Here is an 18,153-nt window from a genome sequence, read left to right as displayed (position 1 = left end):
TCCAGCCAAAAACCCCTCCTGGCCTGCAAATATGTTCAGGCATACACCTCTGTGCTGTAAATGAAGTATCTGGCGTATTGCAAAACTGTACGGAAGGAGCCAACTGGAACAGAGCAGAGCTAGTGCTGGGAGAAGGTGTCTGAGCTGTTGAATTTAGTGACTACACATATGTCATATCCAAAGGAGCATTACACATTTCACTTTAATTGTCATGTTGGTGGGCATGAATTTATCACCTGGCCTTTTGATACCCGATAATGGGTATTTTGAAGAGGACTGCTCTAATTGCCTCGTGTGGAAGACAGCCATCTGTAGTCCTAATTGCAAAGAAAAACAAAGACCTTGTGCCATCCACTGACTTCAACAATGAGATGTAAAGGACTCAAGATGTCCTGTTTAGTTACAGTAACATAGTTAATGCCAGAGATTTGTGCCCAGACCACATCTTTTCAAGTCCAGGCCAAAAGAAGTAGGGCCAGGCTTTGAAACTGATAATGAGAACTAGCCAGAAGACTGCAAATTACGGGTGTCTTTGGATACACAAATTATTTCTAATGGTATTGGTATGCATATTTTAAAAATTTAATATTATGCTGCTTCTGTTTGTTAGATTTCAGCCCTTTTTCAGGGTTGAAGTAAGGGGAGAGAAAAGGGGGGGAAAGAAAATTAATTAGAGGGAATTTTACATGTTTCTTAATGAACTAGGAGAGAGACCAGACTCCTTGTCATTTGAGGCAATGAAAAGACCAATGCATCAAATCTGGGCTTTCATCACAAGAGTCAGTTGATACTGAGAACTGAATGAATGAATGAATGACAGTCTGATTTCTGCTCTTTGATACACATGCATTCAGTTTTATTTCAACAGGATATATGAGGTATTACATAAAAGTAGCCTGAAATGATGAGGTAATCCTAAATTTCCTCAGATAGCAGTAGTAGAGCACCTACCAGTCCTGAAATGCTGTGCAATGTGTGTAAAGCACTGTACCAAACCTTTATTGTGCAGAATTAAATATTACCACCATTTCTAGATTTTGCTCTCTGAAGAGGCTGTCAGAGAAAGGCAGAAAAGAAGGCTGGATGGTTCCTCAGAAATCATGGGTCTGTTATTTTGCTGGGGACATAATTCGCTCTCTATGCCTAAAAGACATGTATCTCATCCGGTATCAAAAATACCCAGCATAAAGTTTCTATTTAAGGTCTTGTTAAACTCAGCACACTGTAATGCAAAACAAGTTCGTAAATGTGAAGACCATCTGTAAGGTCCCACATGCCTAGGAGGACATGAAGGTATGGAAAATCATGAGGGGCAGCACCTGGCCACGTAAGATGTGGGAGTCCCTTCTAAAAACAAGACTTGCAGCTGAACCTTGCAGGCAGAAGATACTCCTCCTAGTTTGTCCTGAAGAGGCAGCACTTTCCCTCTCGTAAGTCTGAGCGTGAAACAAGGAATAAAGCTTTAAGAGGGGGAGAAAAGGGAACATAGCATCATCTCAAGTGTAGCCACTGTCTGTATAGCAGTCTGTTAACTTTATTTCACACTTCCCATGTGTGGTGCCCATCTTCCACACATTGTCCATGTGCATCTTCCTACCTTCCACACATCACTGCTCAGCAGGCCCTTCGCTGCTTGTGTCCAGCTTCTTGGAGGTCATTTCTCACAGTGCCCCGGTGCCAGCCAGCAGCACAAGCCCCAGGTACCTCTGGGAAGCACTGTTGAGTCTCTGCTCTGCAGCTTTTAGCTCAAAAGCCTGCTCTGAGGCATTTTATCTGATACCCTATATGGAGGACCGTTGGTGGAGCTGCTGAATTCTCCTGTTCTTCTTCTCCCCTTTTTGAAATCCTTCTTAGAAGAAAGCATCTTTTCTGTTTACAGTTAGATGAAAGGGGGTCCTACAATTGTTCTTTTTTTTTTTTTTTTTTTGGATGGTAGTAGAAAGAGAAATTCATTACTCAGAGGGCGGTGAGGCGCTGGCACAGGCTGCCCAGAGAAGCTGTGGGTGCCCCATCCCTGGAGGTGCTCAAGGCCAGGCTGGATGGGGCTTTGGGCAGCCTGGGCTGGGGGGAGGTGTCCCTACCCATGGCAGGGGGGTTGGAGCCAGGTGGTCCTTAAGGTCCCTTCTGACCCAAAGTGCTCCATGACTGTATGATTCTTTGATAAAGAGCTCTCTGCCTCTCAATCTCTGAGTCACTGAGTTTACGATAATAAATATCAAACTCCACTTTAGGAAAATAGAAGACATAAGAAGTGTTCAAAACAGTCAAGAGGGATAGATTATCACATCAAACAGTCTTGGCAATACTTAGAATTTTCCAAGAACTGAAACATTTCGTGTGCGCAACCAACTTACTATACAACCCAGAAAAAACAAGTTGGCCTAGCTTGGAAAAATCTCATATGCTTCAAGGTATTTGTCTAGGCTCACCAAGCTCATTTTTGGTTTTGCTTTAAAATTCTACAAGGATACAGAACTAACCACACACTAGCTATTTCAGACAAGGCAATGTGGTATTTAAAAGTTTAATATTGTAATCTTAAACCTGTAACCTGGGCCTGCTCACCCGAATACTGTTTCCTTGGAGCCATCTTTTATAAGAATCTTTGGGAACTACTTTTTTTGCTGTGCACAGATCTTGTCCTTAACCTTGTGTTTTCTATACAATTTTTAAAAAGCTAAAAACAAGTGATACTTCTACTTGTTTATGCATAGTATATAACCCAAATATATATTAAAAAAAATGAAGCGAAATATCCAAGCAGATGAAAAATGCCAACCTAGATAGAAATACTACTTTAATTTGAGGATTTTTTATTATTATCTATTTATTTATTTGATGACACTGTATTGGTATGAGAGTACAAGTACAATTTTAATGCTCTTCCAGATGAGTTTTATGTTTTTTGATACACGACTGACAGAATATTCCTTTACAGAGAATGAAACAAAAACTGTTTTATTTTTCTCCCCTGCACAGCCTCTTTGTTCCAGAACACTATGAAGATGACCAAATGCCTCTGTCTGATAACTTGGACAAGTCGCAGAGAACCATGCAGCCTGTACATCCCAGGTAAGTTTCTGGATCTGCTAGGGTCAAACCACCAGCAGATGCAGTTGGAGATGAATTATGTTCTAAGCAATCTCTGCCCATGTCTTTTTTTTTTTTAATTATTATTTATTTATTTATTTATTTTCAAAACAGCAGTTAAGTAACTGCTTAAGTTAAGCAATGGGACACATACAGTCCTGTTTTCATCCCCAGATGACTTTGCAGTTTGCCTAGGGAGCTGTCTGTCTCCTGCCCTGCCTAGTCTTCCCTCTCCTCCTCTTCTTTCTCTCCCAAGCCCTGCTGAAGCACAATGTTTCTGTGCAAAACATGTTCCCCTTGTTTTCCCCCCATGGCATGCTGGGTGCAACATAATTCGTTTGCATGATTCAGTTCAGGAAGAGCATCAAGTGAGAGACTTGAAGAGCTCCATATGTTTAACCTGTCAAAGAGAAGATTGAACAGCATTTTATTATAAGTACCTTATGTACTTTAATCTAGCAGAAGCCAAACATGAATCAGTATCTGGAAGTTATATCTGGACAAATTCAAATGAGAAATAAGGAACAATGTTTCAAGGTAGTGATTAATTATTTGTGCAGACTACCACATGAAGATGTGAATCCTTTAACTCAAGCCCAGGTGCCTTTCTGGGAGACATGCTTTAGGCAAATACAAGATGTTGAACCCAGGATAAGGGTAGCTGGGTGAAATTTTCTGGAAGTCAGACTACCATTTTTTTTGGCCTTGAAGTGCAGATATCTACTAATCACCTGGTTTTAAATATGTTTCTCTTGAATACAAAGGGTTCAAAGCGGAAAACTATGCCAAAAGATTAAAAAGTAAATCTGTAGTGTATACCATTCAAAGCTGGTAAGCCACAAGAAAAGATTATAATATTCTCTTCACCATGGAAACATAAATATACTGAAAAAATCAAAATGTTGGTTGTTTTGTGATAGAAGACAAAAAGGGACACGAGTGCTCTGAAGTGAGTTGTTAAAAAGGAAAAAAAAAAAAAAAGAATTGAGGAAATCTGGGTGACTGTTGCAGGCAGAGCATATAAAAACCAGGGAACCCTGTAAAATGCAGTCTGTAATTGCAATGGAAGAAAAGCAGCAAACTCAAACACCAGAAAATACAAAATGCAGCTCTTGGGAAAGATACTGGTAAACCCTGAAGACCACACTCAGAAAGCCAGGCAGGCAGCTACAAGTTGAGGAGAAAGGGCTGTAAGAAGGCATGGCAAGAAGGAAGATGATTAAAGAAAAAAAAAAAAGTGTTGTTTTTATTTTTTTTTAAAGTTGGGTCATACTAGACTTATGGTATTTAAAAAAAAAAAAAAAGAAAAGAAAAAGAAAAAGCCATTTCACAAATCTGAACTTATTTTAAAATAACTCACTTCTCCTGTGATAGCGTGAAGTTGTTGGTGACTGTTTTTCAGGTTAGCAATATTTTCTGTTGCTAAGACACAGATGTGATTTTCCTGATTGCCTGAAACTGGTTTATCAGTAAGTATTCTATTAGAAATAGATTCATAAGCTGACTGGCTCACTGTGGTTATGTAAATCAATGTCACAAATGTGAGGAGATACATACTGGGAAGGACAGCCATAAATCCAAGGCCGGTGTTTGGGTTTCTGGGAGAACAGAAACGTCCTGCTCCAACACTTATTGTCAAGTGTCCTTAATCAGATGTTTTAGTGGAAAAAACCTATGTGAATACAGTGCTTGACAATACAATACATGCTGTCAATAGTCTTCCATTTCTGGTGTATTTTCACTCTCCCTCTGGTGAACATTCTTCCTCTTTGCACAGTTTATCCCCATGCCCTTGCATGCTGTTTCTTCTTTCCCTGATGTAAATCAGGAGTAAGTTGAAGTAAGGGCCAAGGCTGCTTTTGCTCTCATCAGCTTCTGGGAGGACTTCTCAAAGCCCACGATACTTCAGCCTGTCACTGGGTGGTAATGGGCACCAGGTAAAACCCTGCAGCTTTGCCTTTGTTTTCTTCTGAGAGAAAGCAGCACTTTTTATTATTATTATTATCTTTTATGAAAGCAACTGCAGCAGTTAGACAATATTGAACGCCTTGAGGGTTGTTTGCATTGGGCAAAGAAACTGGTGCTGGAGATGGGTGCTTTGTGCAAGGCTGATTATTGAATGAGGACATCAGGAGCCCTGTTTCCCTGAACACAGCATGGACAGTAAATAGGACTGAGTTTCTATTTCAAGGCTCTTTTCAGCCAGCACAATCCGTAATACAAGTTCTTTTTTCCTTGGACTCTCTCTCTCTCCACAGCTTTATCTTAGTAGCAAATGACAAGTTTTTTTTTTTGTGTGTGTCCTCATTTTTCATCTCTCTGTTCCTTTTGCTGCAGATAGGACATGCTCACTCAGCTGGTATTAATTCAATCCCTAGATCATTTTGTTCTCTATATTTTCATTCAGGCTACCATCTAGATGGTAGCTCCCATTGTGTCTCCCATCAGAAACAAAGAGAGCATTAATCTGTCCACTGTTTCACTGACTAGAAGGTATTAGGTTCACCAAATCCAAAGCAGAGATGTGACTGTACATGGCTCAAAGACAAGGTATGCTGAGGGCCATTCACTTGTCAAGATAAGCACACTTCAGCTGTAACTTCCTTGGTCTCTTTACTTGAGTTGCTGGTATGTATAGTGGCAAACCACTAAGCAGAAGTTTGTTTCCTAATACAGATAAGTTTCAAACCAAAAACTTAATTTTCTGAAAGCCATGCCTTACCAGTTTATGTCCTCTTGATATGCAACTCTCTAAGGGTGCAAAGTCAAAAAAAGGGGAACCACATCCAATGTTCTGGAAGGCTATGCCTAATGGATAGGCAGAGAGTGAGCAGAACCTCAATAACATCGATGATAATGTGAGGCATGAGACACAGAATAGAAGAAACCACATGCAAAAGCTCCATTTCAGTTCCTATCTGAGCAGAAATCACTGCTTTGTTTGTTACTTATTTTTCAGGTTGGTTTGCAAGGGGTTTGTTTCCTGTCAAACACAGCCTCTGCATTTTGAAGAGACCTCTTAAATCAGACCTGTGATAAAGTAGGATATAATGCTGAACTGTCCAAATGCAGTTTTTTAAAAATCAGGTCAGAGAAATCCTGTCTATGAAGAGGGTCAAACAACAAAAAGGAGAGGGAAAAAAAAAAAAAGAGAGAGAGAGAGAGAGAGAGAATGAATGTCTTTCCTGTTCCCATTCAGCCTGAATAAGAAGGGGAAAAGGGAAGACAGAACTAGAACAAAACTATTTCAGGCTCCTTTATGACAGACAATCTTTGTTATTTACATATAAAACCAGACTGGACAAAGCACTAAAAATACATTGAATCTCATTGGGAACAATCCTATATCAGCAGGGAAATGTAGCAGTTGACATAAGTGGCCTTTTTCTATCATTAGCCTCTATGATTCCATACCCATTTCATCCACAGCATGTATGTTTCTTGCAAGTTTTCTGTAATAATAGTACCAGAAATACAATCCACTGCAGCGCTCGTCCTCTGCACTACTGAGGAATGGTCTCTTTTTAATGCTCGTCATATTGGTATGGACACTGATGACAGACACCCTGAGGCTCCTCTCTATTCCAACAGTTTTATATCAGCATAATTCGATTGGAAAAAAAAAAAAAAAAAAAAAAAGTACAAGCAGAAAATCTCATGCAGGTTTTGGGGTGATTTCTACAGACAAGAATAGATGACACGTCATGCTACAGAACTCCTGAGGAAGACAAGCACTGTTACCTGCCATTGACATACTCACAACTTACTTATCAGACATTAAACAACTGCCATGACTTTTCCACTTTCTTCTAGTTCTCCAGGTCTGGAATTATCTGTCCTGATTATACTAAAGGTATCCTGTCAGTGTTGCAGCAAAAAATATTTTTACAGGACAAATTCCCCCTGCCCTGATGATAATAGGGATAGTAATTACCGAAAGTGTAAGTCCTAAGAACAGTCTCAGTTAACACCAGATTATTCCCTAATGTGTTCTCTTGGAAGGCAGAAGGCCATACAGGGTGTCCACACATGTTTTACACCCTTGCAGCACTTACATAGCATATGCTGTTTTCTGTTTGAGGTCACCACTTAGGTGAAGACTCCAGCTTGTTTAAGTATGTGAATACTCTAACTGAAGCCAAAGTACTCAGGAAATTTGTTCAATCAGTTTTTTTGTTGTTTCAAGTGCTTCCCACTGAGTTTATATGAAGATCACCTGTGATGAGGCTTTCTGGTTTCTCTGTATTATTGAAGAGCTGACCTGGCGTGGCGTGCAGGTCTATCCAGGTAAGTATCGTCTAGGTAGACGTTCCTCTCCGCACTTTTACCTTCTCTTGGCAGGCCAGTGGATTTGTTTCTTTCTCTCTGGGTTTGGTGTGGACAGTGCTCAGGGGAAGGGGCACCTCTGTCTGGCAGACATTTCTTATTGCAGATTCTCTTAAGCACATTGTGCCATCTGAAGGTCAATCCAAATAAAAATGACTGTCTCAGAAACATTTTTAATTCCGAGCCAGCATAAGTACAACTCAAAGCAGAGAGGTGTTCTATGCACAGATTGACCAAGAGTTCACTTAGCCCCTTCCCTCAGCTGGAAAAAGATGACAGAGTTACAGTCGATTGCCTTTAACACATTAATCATGAACTCACTTTGGTTGTTTCTGACCCAGTTGTATCGGTTTAATGACAGAATAAAGACTACTCCTCATGAAAGCGTACACTTCCTACTCAAGCTGTCTAGTCTGTGATGTTGAGCATTCAATTTGACGGATGATTATTGCAGTGCTACGTGCACGGACGGGTGTATCAAATGCCTGCCACTTCCTCCACTTAGGTTTCAGATTCCGGGCACCCGTCATGCCACAGCTCCACAGCAGGAGTAGCAGCCAAGGCAGCTAGTGAAAAAATCCTGAAATGCTGTGTTTTACAAGCTGAAATACAGAGTGATAACTTCAGGAAGTTTGTTCATGCTTTGGAGAGGTGGTTGAGGGAGGAAGCAAGTGCATGTGTACAGAGCAAGTGGATTGTTTAAGCCAACAGTCCAGAAATGCAAAGCAGGGATACAAGGTCTCTTGGAAGAAGCTGAAGTAGGCTGTACTCCTTCATAATCAACATGAACAATGTGGGTGTTCAGAATATCGCCAAGTCCTAGATTTTGACACAAGATTTTAGGCCAGCACAAAAAAAACATCTGTTCAAATTCATCTTCACCAGCACTTCTGTAGTGTAGCAACTTGCCAGTTGCATAATAAAATGAAACTGGGCATGTTGCCTTATGTTTGGCACTTTGGTTTATTTACATTTTGCGTAGGTGCCCAAACATAATCGGGCAATGATTGATGAGAAATTCACACTATTATTGCACGTTCTTAATTTATTAGGGGTTCTTGGACAACTGAGACATTGTCACACAAAAACTGAGAAAGACAGAAGGCTTTTTTAAGCCTTCTTCTCTAAGCTAATGAGATTTGTGCATTCCTGCTGTATGTGTATTTTTAATTATGTAGAAACAGGAGTACCTGGCAATACTTCCTGATCTTGTTCACCAATTCGCAAGAAAAAAAAAAAAAAAGAAAAAAAAGAAGGAAGAAGGAAGAAGGGAAGAGATGTCAAATATACAACTTTCAGCCAAATTTATAAAAACAGAGAGCAAGCTAACTAAAATCTGCATTAGAGAAAAGAAATGGCAAGAAGGAGAGAAAGAATGAAAAACAAAATGTCTAGCTATGGAAAAGACTTCAACTACAGTTTGTATCTTTGTAAAATCAAGTGGTTCTAACTCAAAAACTACAATAAATTAGGTTTCCTTTATTCCAAGTGCTTGGGGAGTTACTTGGGATTTTGGTTTCTTTATGCAATGACATTTTCCTGAAAAATACTCCTTACACATACTACTCAGCTATGTATAAAGGGGCATTAAAAATGGTAGTCTGGAATATTTAAAGGGAAAATTAATGAGCGAGAAAGGGATTCTGCTGCACCAGTTGAACTTCACCATCTCCCTTTCTTTGGTATCTAGAGAAAGTCCCATTATAAAAACAAGAAAGCATGACACAGTAAACCACTTTTTTCTTTTCCTATTGAAAGCCTCAGACATACAAATGAGTTCTTGCCAGATAGCAAGTGAGATTGTATCAGTTCCAAACAACTGACTAAATAAAGTAATGAAAAAACAAGCAAATAAAAAAATGTAGGCACCTTGAGAGTTCTCTCAGCTTCAAAACTGTGGAGATCATTTTGCAGAAGCAAGCTTTGCTCTTGGGTTACAAATGTTTATGCCAAATTTCAGTTCAAAATGCTTTTGTCTTTGTATATGTGTAAAATTATTAATCTTTGAAAACTGGGATTTGTAATAATGGAATTATTGACATTTTCTTGGCTATAACTTTGCAGATGTGATGCTAAGGACAAGAAACATTCCCACTGTTTGATGAAAGGGGTTTCCAGGAAACACTAACAGTGATTATTCTTTAAGCAGAAAATGTTTCCCATCATCTGGCTCTAGATGACTATAAATACAGAACTCAATCTCATTTTTATACAGTATTTCTACAGTGTAAGAGATGTAATGATATATTGCACAGGTTGCAATGGAATGCATATACACAGTGAGGAGATTATAAACAAAGTTCATATGCACCACAATTATGCGCGTTTTAAGCAGTGGTGTGAAGGAGAGGTCCACAACTGCACTTGTTGCCTTGGTTAATGCAGAAGGCTCCGATTCTTGTGCTGTAGCTAAATTGTTTTAGAGACAAACATCAATATGCAGGCAAAGGATGGAATCAGTATTTATTTGCTAGCATAAAAGAATGGTTACTAAAAGCAGACAAAAGAAATGCTACCATTTCTTTTTTTCCTCAACAATGTCAGTAAGTGTTGTTCTCACCGCACCACCACCACCCCATCCCCCTTCCTCTCATCTCCAAGTCTGGAATATATCAAACAAAACATTGACCTTTCCCTTGTAGAACAGGGGTGGTAAGGAGCCCTGACAGGGTACTGCCCTGTTTGTGCTCACAGCCAGACTCTGCTCTCCTGTTCCTCTGAGACAGAAATGAGCTGTGAGCCCACCAGGAAGGGTTCAGAAGAGGTAACCAGTAAAACCTTCATTGTTAGGGGAAACAAATACCTTAGAAATGTCTTTACTCTGCAGGAAAGTGTGATTCAACAGGCACTGAGCAAGCACTGGTGTAGGTCAGACAGCCCAGCACCCTCTTCAATGGGGATAACAGCTCAGCCAAGGCACCAGACTCTCACCAACAGGATTGCACTTTAGCAGCTATGCAGCTTCCCACACGGAGGCAGCAGGACTGCCAGCACCTCTGCAATGAGCTCCAAGCAGTGAGTGCCTCTGGCATGCTCATGGTCTCTGGGCAGCAAGGGTATTCTGCACACTCCAGGAACATGGGTCAACAACATCCTCTAATATGAGGATCACAGAATATCCCAAGTTGGAAGGGACCCACAAAGATCACTGAGTCCAACTCCTGGCTCCACACAGGACCACCCACAAAACAGACCCTATGTCTGAGAGCCTAGTTCAAGCGCTTCTTGAACTCCAGCAGCTTGGTGCTTTGACCACGTCCCTGGGGAGCCTGTCCCAGTGCCCGACCACCTTCTGGGTGCAGACCCTTTCCCTAACCCCCAGCCTGACCCTCCCCTGTCCCAGCTCCATGCCGTCCCCTCGGGTCCTGTCGCTGTCCCCAGAGAGCAGAGCTCAGCGCCTGCCCCTCCGCTCCCCTCGTGAGGGAGCTGCAGGCCGCCATGAGGCCTCCCCTCCGCCTGCTCTGCTCGGGGCTGAGCAAACCAAGGGGCCTCAGCTGCTCCTCATATGTCTTTACCTCCAGACCCTTCACCATATTCGTAGCCCTCCTTTGGACATTCTAATAGTTTTATGTCCTTCCTTGTATTATGATGCCCCAAACTGCACACAGTACTGGAGGTGAGGCTGCACCGGCACAGAGCGGAGCAGGACAATCACTTCCCTCAACCAGCTAGCAATGCCATGCCTGATGCGCCTCAGGACACAGCTGGCCTTTTTGGCTGCCCATGCACACTGTTAACACATGTTCAACTTGCCATCAACCAGAGTCCTTGGATCCTTTTCCATGAGGTTGCCCTCCAGCCTCTCATCCCCCAGTCTGTACTTATAGCCAGTTCCGTCTTCCCTTCCCGTTTAGGTCTGGCCATTTCATAACAACTTGGGAAGCGAATGGTCAGAATAAACCAGATAAACCCCTGAGTTGCTGGACAGACAAAGAAAGCACCAATTAAACAGACTCAATTTGAAAGTTTATTTTTCCGCTTTCTTTGTATTCAAGAAATAGCTTTGGCCTGAATCAGAATGCACTTGCCCATTACCATCTCTGAGTACCCAGGAAAGTGCTTTCCTCCATCCTTGTCCCATCCTGCTGCAGGATTACAGTCATTCAGTCATGTGGAAGCCATTGCCTGCCTGGGTGCAGCATGAGACAAGGCAACATCAGGAAAAGAGTGAAAAATAAAAACTGAGAAAGTTAATAATATATAATAATAATACCTATATTTGTATAACCAAATCTGTAATGAGGGTAAACCTTCATAGCAATAGCCCAGCACTGGAAAATTATGCACCTTTGAAAAACAGATTTCACCCTCTGGCTATTCCCCACTGATGATCTGCATTGCAGATTTGCAGCAATTTTTACATAAACAGAGACTTTCACAGCATCATAGCAGTGTCTGTCTGCAAGCAAATGACCACACTGGGAAGCAGGAGTTGTGAGGCTATCTAATGATTATATCAGCATAGATGTGTCATTGCTGTTTTCACAAGGCATCATAGAGCCTTTCACAAAGTCATGTGAGAGTGAGTGAGAAATCAGCTGAATCTAATAAGAAAATGGGATAATTAATATGAACTCTGTGAGGAACTGTTTGTAAAGCAATACTCAGGGTTCTCTGTTCAGCAGCTCATTATTCAACCGAGCCCTAGTAAAGCTTCCCTGTCTCCATGGAGCACAACGCAAATAAAAAACAGCTTCATTTTCCTCATCCTGTCCCTGGAGTACACTATTTAAGGTGATCATACTTTCCCTTTTTTTTCACAGAACTTTTCCTCAATCTGCTTATGGGCACCTAAGCTGTTATTAAACGTGCTAGCTGAAGAAGTGGAGGCAAGCTAGCCAGAACCGCTTGGAGAGGGCAGCCACACTGCCCTCTGGCTTCTCCTGAGTCTGCTCAAAGAATGAGGAAGCACACAGATAACAGATTTCTTGTGAGACATGGAAAGTGTAGGTGAAGCAAGTTCTACAAAGAATTTCAAGCTCACACAGGGAGGTTTTCTTGGAAAGAAGCTTTCTCTTTGAGTGATAATCAGATAATCCCAGCATTGGCAGGAGATATGGAATCTCACCCACCCCCTGACACTGCATTGTTTGCAAAGGGAAATTTCAGTGAGCAGAGAGGAGAGAGGAGGGAGGAGGAAGAAGCATAAAGCTGGCTGATGCTGGAGGGATAGGTCCAACTTGACATGATGCACTGCTGCTGCCACAAGTCAGCCAGTATTGATTCTGCCCCACTGCCTACCTCAGAGCATGGTAAATGCTCTTCCTTTCCCTACTGCCAAGGACTTGTTTGCTAATGGACTGCTGACAGATGGATGAGAACATTTGTTTTATTTTTCTCCTTTTCTTCTCTGCATTTTTAAAAAAATCCCCATGTGAAGAAACAAATGCCATCCGTTCATCCATTCCTCTGTGATCTAATGAAATGTGGGCATCTCCCTGTTGATTCAAATAGCCCTTTTCAAAGTGAAAAATTAATAATAATGATAATAATAGTAATAATAAAAGCAGCTGTGATCTGTTTTGTGAAATGGAACAACACGACATTAGGCTTTTTTGTATTTGGTGCAAGAAATCCAGTCATATAATGATCTTGGGCACATCAGAGCTGTGCTCCATGTCTGCTGATAACCAACAGCAAACAAGAGACTACTGCATCAGTAAGGCAAGGACATGCAATCATTGTGTCCAAGGCTTTAGCATAATGTCTAGGTAGGAAACCAAGGCCAATACATGAGCAAAGACATAATTTAGCTGCAGGGTTGCACAGTGATCTTCCATCTTTATTTCTCTCCCTTTTTTTTTTTTTTTTTGTGTGTTCGTAATCACATTGACTTTTCTTCTTCTACAGGTCATTCAGAGATGTCCTGGGCAGCAATGCATGTGCCCATGCAGGGTGCTGAACGTTCAGAGGCTTGTACCCATCTTCAGTTTGGTGGAACTGCTATGCACAGGCAGAACATCTGCCTAGGATCCAGACTTTCCAGCCATATCTTCTTTCTCTGCCCAGAAACTCTGTCCAGACATGATCTGAAAAATACATGTCCATTTGGCCTGGATTTGTAGATATTCAGCAGTCCAGAAGGAGTGATATTTCCAGTCAGAAAATGAGACAAGATCAACAAAACCCAGACACATGACAGCTGTATCTCTTCCAACACAGATGGACTGGATGCGTACTCCCTTGGAAGACACTTTCATCTTTATACCTCAGTTCCAACAACTTTTATTATAAACTAGAGCCCATTGTGTCAATTTGCACTTGTTTCAGCAAATTTCAGCTCAGCCTTGCTTCTAGGCTTCCGTTTGTGAGCCCTGACAGTCATCCAAGGAAACTAATCTGTGTTGCCTGACTGCAGGGTCTAAAAAAATAAAAGAAACCCCAAAAGCTAAGTAGCGGTTCGCATGCAAATGTGATGCCTAAAAAACATGTAAGGGATGTCCATGTAAGGAAAGAGAATTAGTGACCAATCTTAAATCCATTGCTGATGATGACGCAAAAATGAAGGAACAGGAACACGGATCAAGTAGATAGTGGTTCCTAAAATGTTCTCTGGAACAGCAAACCACACTGAGGAATCCAAGCACTGCAAATGAGGCACTAAGCTGCAGTTTGACTAAGCTGTCCTGAAAGTGGCTGGTATGTTTGCAGCAGAAGAGATGCTTTCCAGGAGCATGTAGCTGTCACTCTACTCCATCAGAAAGGCAGTCATAATGATAAGGCAGCAACCTCTCTCCCTACACACCCCAAATAACAGTTCAAAACAAAAATGGAGTAGCTGGATGTTTGTTTTTTTTTTTCCTCTCAGTAGCCACTTAAGATATATTAGTAGGATTTTTTTTGTTTGTTTTTCATTCGTGTCTCAGTGACATGCAAAATTAAGGATATAATTCCAGTCAGGCAAATGGCAGCTACCAGTGCCAGGAGGAGAAAAGTTCTTACAAGCTAGTGATTTCATAGATCCTTACAGTTGCGTTTTGTTTATGGGCTTGTTGTTGTATGGTACATAGAAGATACTGGTAATAATCCCCCCAAATTATGTTTTTATGATTTGGAGTACTCCATGTGTTATTTATGTCAGAATCAATAGAACAGTTTATATGACAAAAAATAAAATAAAATAAAATGTTGCAAGAGTTAATTCAAATACAGAAATTTGTATGCAAGTGGAACTGATCAATCCAATAAAAATGATTGCCAAGATTCCTGAGTCTTACAGAAATACTTTCAATAAATACATTTTTAATAATAATAATAAAAAAAAAAGGAAATTAAATATATAACAGCATAGGATTACAAATGGAAAGCAGACCTTTTCTGAACAAGTGAGGAAAAAAATCTACACTTCAATTAAAGCCTGCTTTTATAAACTTATTGAAACAGTATGGATATTTTTGTAAAGAATAGCATTTATTTTTTAATTCCAGATTGTTCACTCAGATCCCTTTTGTCTATGCAGTTGTTTGAGGGAGAAGTATCTAACTTCATGGTAGTTTCTTCCTAGACTTAGGCAAATAAGGCACGTCTTTAAGCTTGTACTGATGGATCTTCACAACAAGATCTTACTGCTTTCACTTGCAAAGTGAAAAACCCCAGGCCCTAGCTAAGGTAGCATTTGTAGAAAGTAGTAGTCTCTCCATCTAGAAGCCCTTGCTCACCTTTTCTGACATTCTAGGAATATTTGTTCAGAGAAGGGACACATGGGAATAGTGTTTCCTTTCCCTCAGCACTCCTTTAACTCATCAGTGTTGTGCAGTCAAATTCAACCTAATGCAGGTGAGACTGTAAGAAATCTTGTCTTGTGTCAGAAGAGCTCTGAAATGCCAGTCTAAGAAGAAGACTATAAAAAAAAAATAAAATAAAATAAAAAAGAGCCTATAGCGACAACTGTCTGCACTCAAGAGAAAGTCAGCCATCACTGGAAAGCAAAGCACATAGTTAGCTGGTGCTCACTTATGTCAGTATTAGTATAAAAGAAACTGAGCTTCCACAGAAGGACAGGACAAATTCCACAGAAGGAGAGGACAACTTCAGATTTGGGTGATAAAACTCTTTCTTTCTCCTGACTATGGCAGGGACAATTTGATATAAGGACTGCTCTGTTCTAGTCATTTTTAAATCACAGTTGGTTTCATTCTAACTTCAGAGGTTAGGTTATGGCATAACTGGGTACATGGTGGAACAGTAATTGTTACCTGCAATGTGCCATGGCCTTTCTGTGAAGCACAGAGGCACTTGCCTTACTGCAACTATATCTGTAGCTGATCAGAGGCAATAACACTGATGTTCATTATGCACGTGATATCTGTTGTCTTGCTGTACTCAAACTTGTGTTTTAATGGCCTGCTTACACATCATCTCTGGGTAGATGGGGAACACTTGCCAGAGGGTGCTCACATCATGAGATAAAATGGTCATTCTAATGCTCAGGCACAGTTTTTTTTGTTTTTGTTTTTTTTTTTTTTTCTTATGCTATAGATAGATTCAAATGAGTGTCTGCTGGCTTGCCAGATAGAAATAAACTTCATACATTAATAATTGCTCATAGAGAAGAAGTCCTCACTTAAGTTTCTTAGACAAATATATTGGCTTCATAAATAGTTCCCAAGCTATGATCTGGCTGGAGGTATTCAGTATATATGGGATCCGTTTTTGAAATTGTAATTTCAGAATATGGGCTCACCTTTTGCCTGAAATGTATAAACCTGTCTGTGAACCCAGATAAAGCATCCTCCAGTTCACTCATGTCAACTCCATTGCTTGTTGGTGAGAAAGGCAAAATAGCCTGGTTACAGATCTGATTGTTGTAGAAGCCATTTCATATAATCATAGAATCATTAAGGTTGGAAAAGACGTCCAAGGTCATCTAGTCCGGTAGTCCACCTACCACCAATATTACCTCCTAAACCATGTCACTAAGTGCCACATCTACCCTTCCCTTAAACACCTCCAGGGACAATGACTCCACTGCTTCCCTGGGCAACCTGTTCCAATGCCTAACCATTCTTTCTGAGAAGAGGTTTTTCCTAATATCCAACCTGATTTCTCCCATCTACAGCAATTCCCACATCTCTAGAGAATTATGACTATTGACTGTGCAATAATTACACTGACATGAACAAAATCATGGATCTGAGACCTCCCCACCACAATCACAAACCCGTGATGATGGAGACAAAACAAGAAATGTTGCTACTAGTCACCATCAGACAGACCTAGGCTTGCGTATTTGCAGTGTATATGAAATGAATGACCTTTGGTGTGACACATGCTTAGTCATTAATGCACAAAACCCAGTCATCTACTTCTCCTACATTACCAAACTGTTTTCGTATTCCAGAAAAATAAGTATTCCTATGAAGTCATTCTTCCCAGGCTGCTCTCTCTTTCTAGATTTTATCACTTTCAACCTGGTACCAAAACTTTGAACAGCAACATAAGAAAAACAATCATTAGAGACATATTTAATTAACCCCTAACATTTAGACTCACAGGTACAAAAGTAATCATTCCTGACGTCAAGGTTGCCAGTGACATATGGCAGCATAATGTAGGTCTGTGTGGAACAGAAAGAAATGAATGTCTGAAATGAGTAATCAAGCTCACAGTGAGAAATAGGTGCAGTAGTTTGGAAGATGAGATTAACCAGTTATCTTTTGACATAACAGTATCATTTTGTGGGCTATTTCTCTATCAGGGAGAGCCAGAACAAATTCAACAGCCTGACGTTGACCATAACCAGAGAGGAATATGCCCTTGCTAAAAGTATTTATTTCCTCCTCTGAAGCTTAGTGATGTGCTCCATGAGATTCAGATCCAATGGAGGATCAAGGGGGTTGTATCTGACGTCAGTTTCACAAAAGCAGCTTGGAGAAACACTTTGATTTTATCTTCCAAAAGAAAAAAATGTTATTACAAGACCTCAAACTCCACTTCCACTCATGTGTGCAGTAACTCATGTCAAAGTGTTACCAATACACATTTGATTTTTTTATTATTATTTTTTTTTGTAATTCTAACAATGTTTAAATTTCCCAGATTTTCTGACAGTAGGATGTTAGTTACATATTTTTCCATCAGAAAATTGTGCCTCTAAAAAGCTCAAGGTTCTATTTTTGTGGAATTTTAAAGAGGAAAAAAGCACTCAAATCTTCATTTCAAGAAGGTTAGTTTCCTCATTTTGACCTGCAGGTATATTGCAGATTACTGTTTTCATGCCGCTAATAAATTTAAACATTAAAAAAAAAAAAGCTGCAACTTTATTGAAACTGATACCTGGTATTTCTGACATAACCTAAAAAGGTTTTGTGCCAATGATTTAAAATTGTGAAGTTTTATTGTGCTTTGGAACAAGAAGACTCATTGGCACAGTACCATAACATTCCCTAAGGGAATCATCCACATTAACCACAAACACAGATAAAAATTTCTCAAGAGCAATCTCTATATGTTTTGCTGACCACAGAACACATGGAGGTAAGATGTCATGCATTAACCCATTTAATAAATGGTTTCAAATTATTGAAAATACCAAAATTAAAACTCTAGATGCAAAACCCTGGAGCTTGGGGAGCTGCAGATGGAGAGCTGAGACCCAGCAGCTACTCGGTGTTCCACAGCCAGCGCTGACGTTACGATGCAATCATCTGATGTGACAGGGATCATATGCATTCCCAAAAGCAGCTCCTCGGGCTTATAGTCCTTGAGCAGTCATAAAAATAAAATGTCTCTTGAGAC

General features: G+C 40.4%; 1 long non-coding RNA gene across 1 annotated transcript in view; it reads left to right on the top strand.

Annotated features, from left to right (window-relative positions):
* LOC139999553 (uncharacterized) overlaps nucleotides 1-14,613 on the top strand; it is a 36,621-nt gene extending 22,008 nt beyond the window's left edge. Inside the window, exons 2-4 of the long non-coding RNA XR_011805015.1 lie at nucleotides 2,980-3,072; nucleotides 7,277-7,377; nucleotides 13,267-14,613. This is a non-coding gene — a long non-coding RNA (uncharacterized lncRNA). The remainder of the gene's footprint in view (nucleotides 1-2,979; nucleotides 3,073-7,276; nucleotides 7,378-13,266) is intronic.
* Nucleotides 14,614-18,153: the final 3,540 nt, after the last annotated feature.

This window comes from Anas platyrhynchos, chromosome 1 (genome assembly GCF_047663525.1).
Source record: "Anas platyrhynchos isolate ZD024472 breed Pekin duck chromosome 1, IASCAAS_PekinDuck_T2T, whole genome shotgun sequence".
In the NCBI taxonomy this organism is placed as follows: Eukaryota; Metazoa; Chordata; class Aves; order Anseriformes; family Anatidae; genus Anas; species Anas platyrhynchos.
This window is presented reverse-complemented; position numbering and strand designations above follow the sequence as displayed.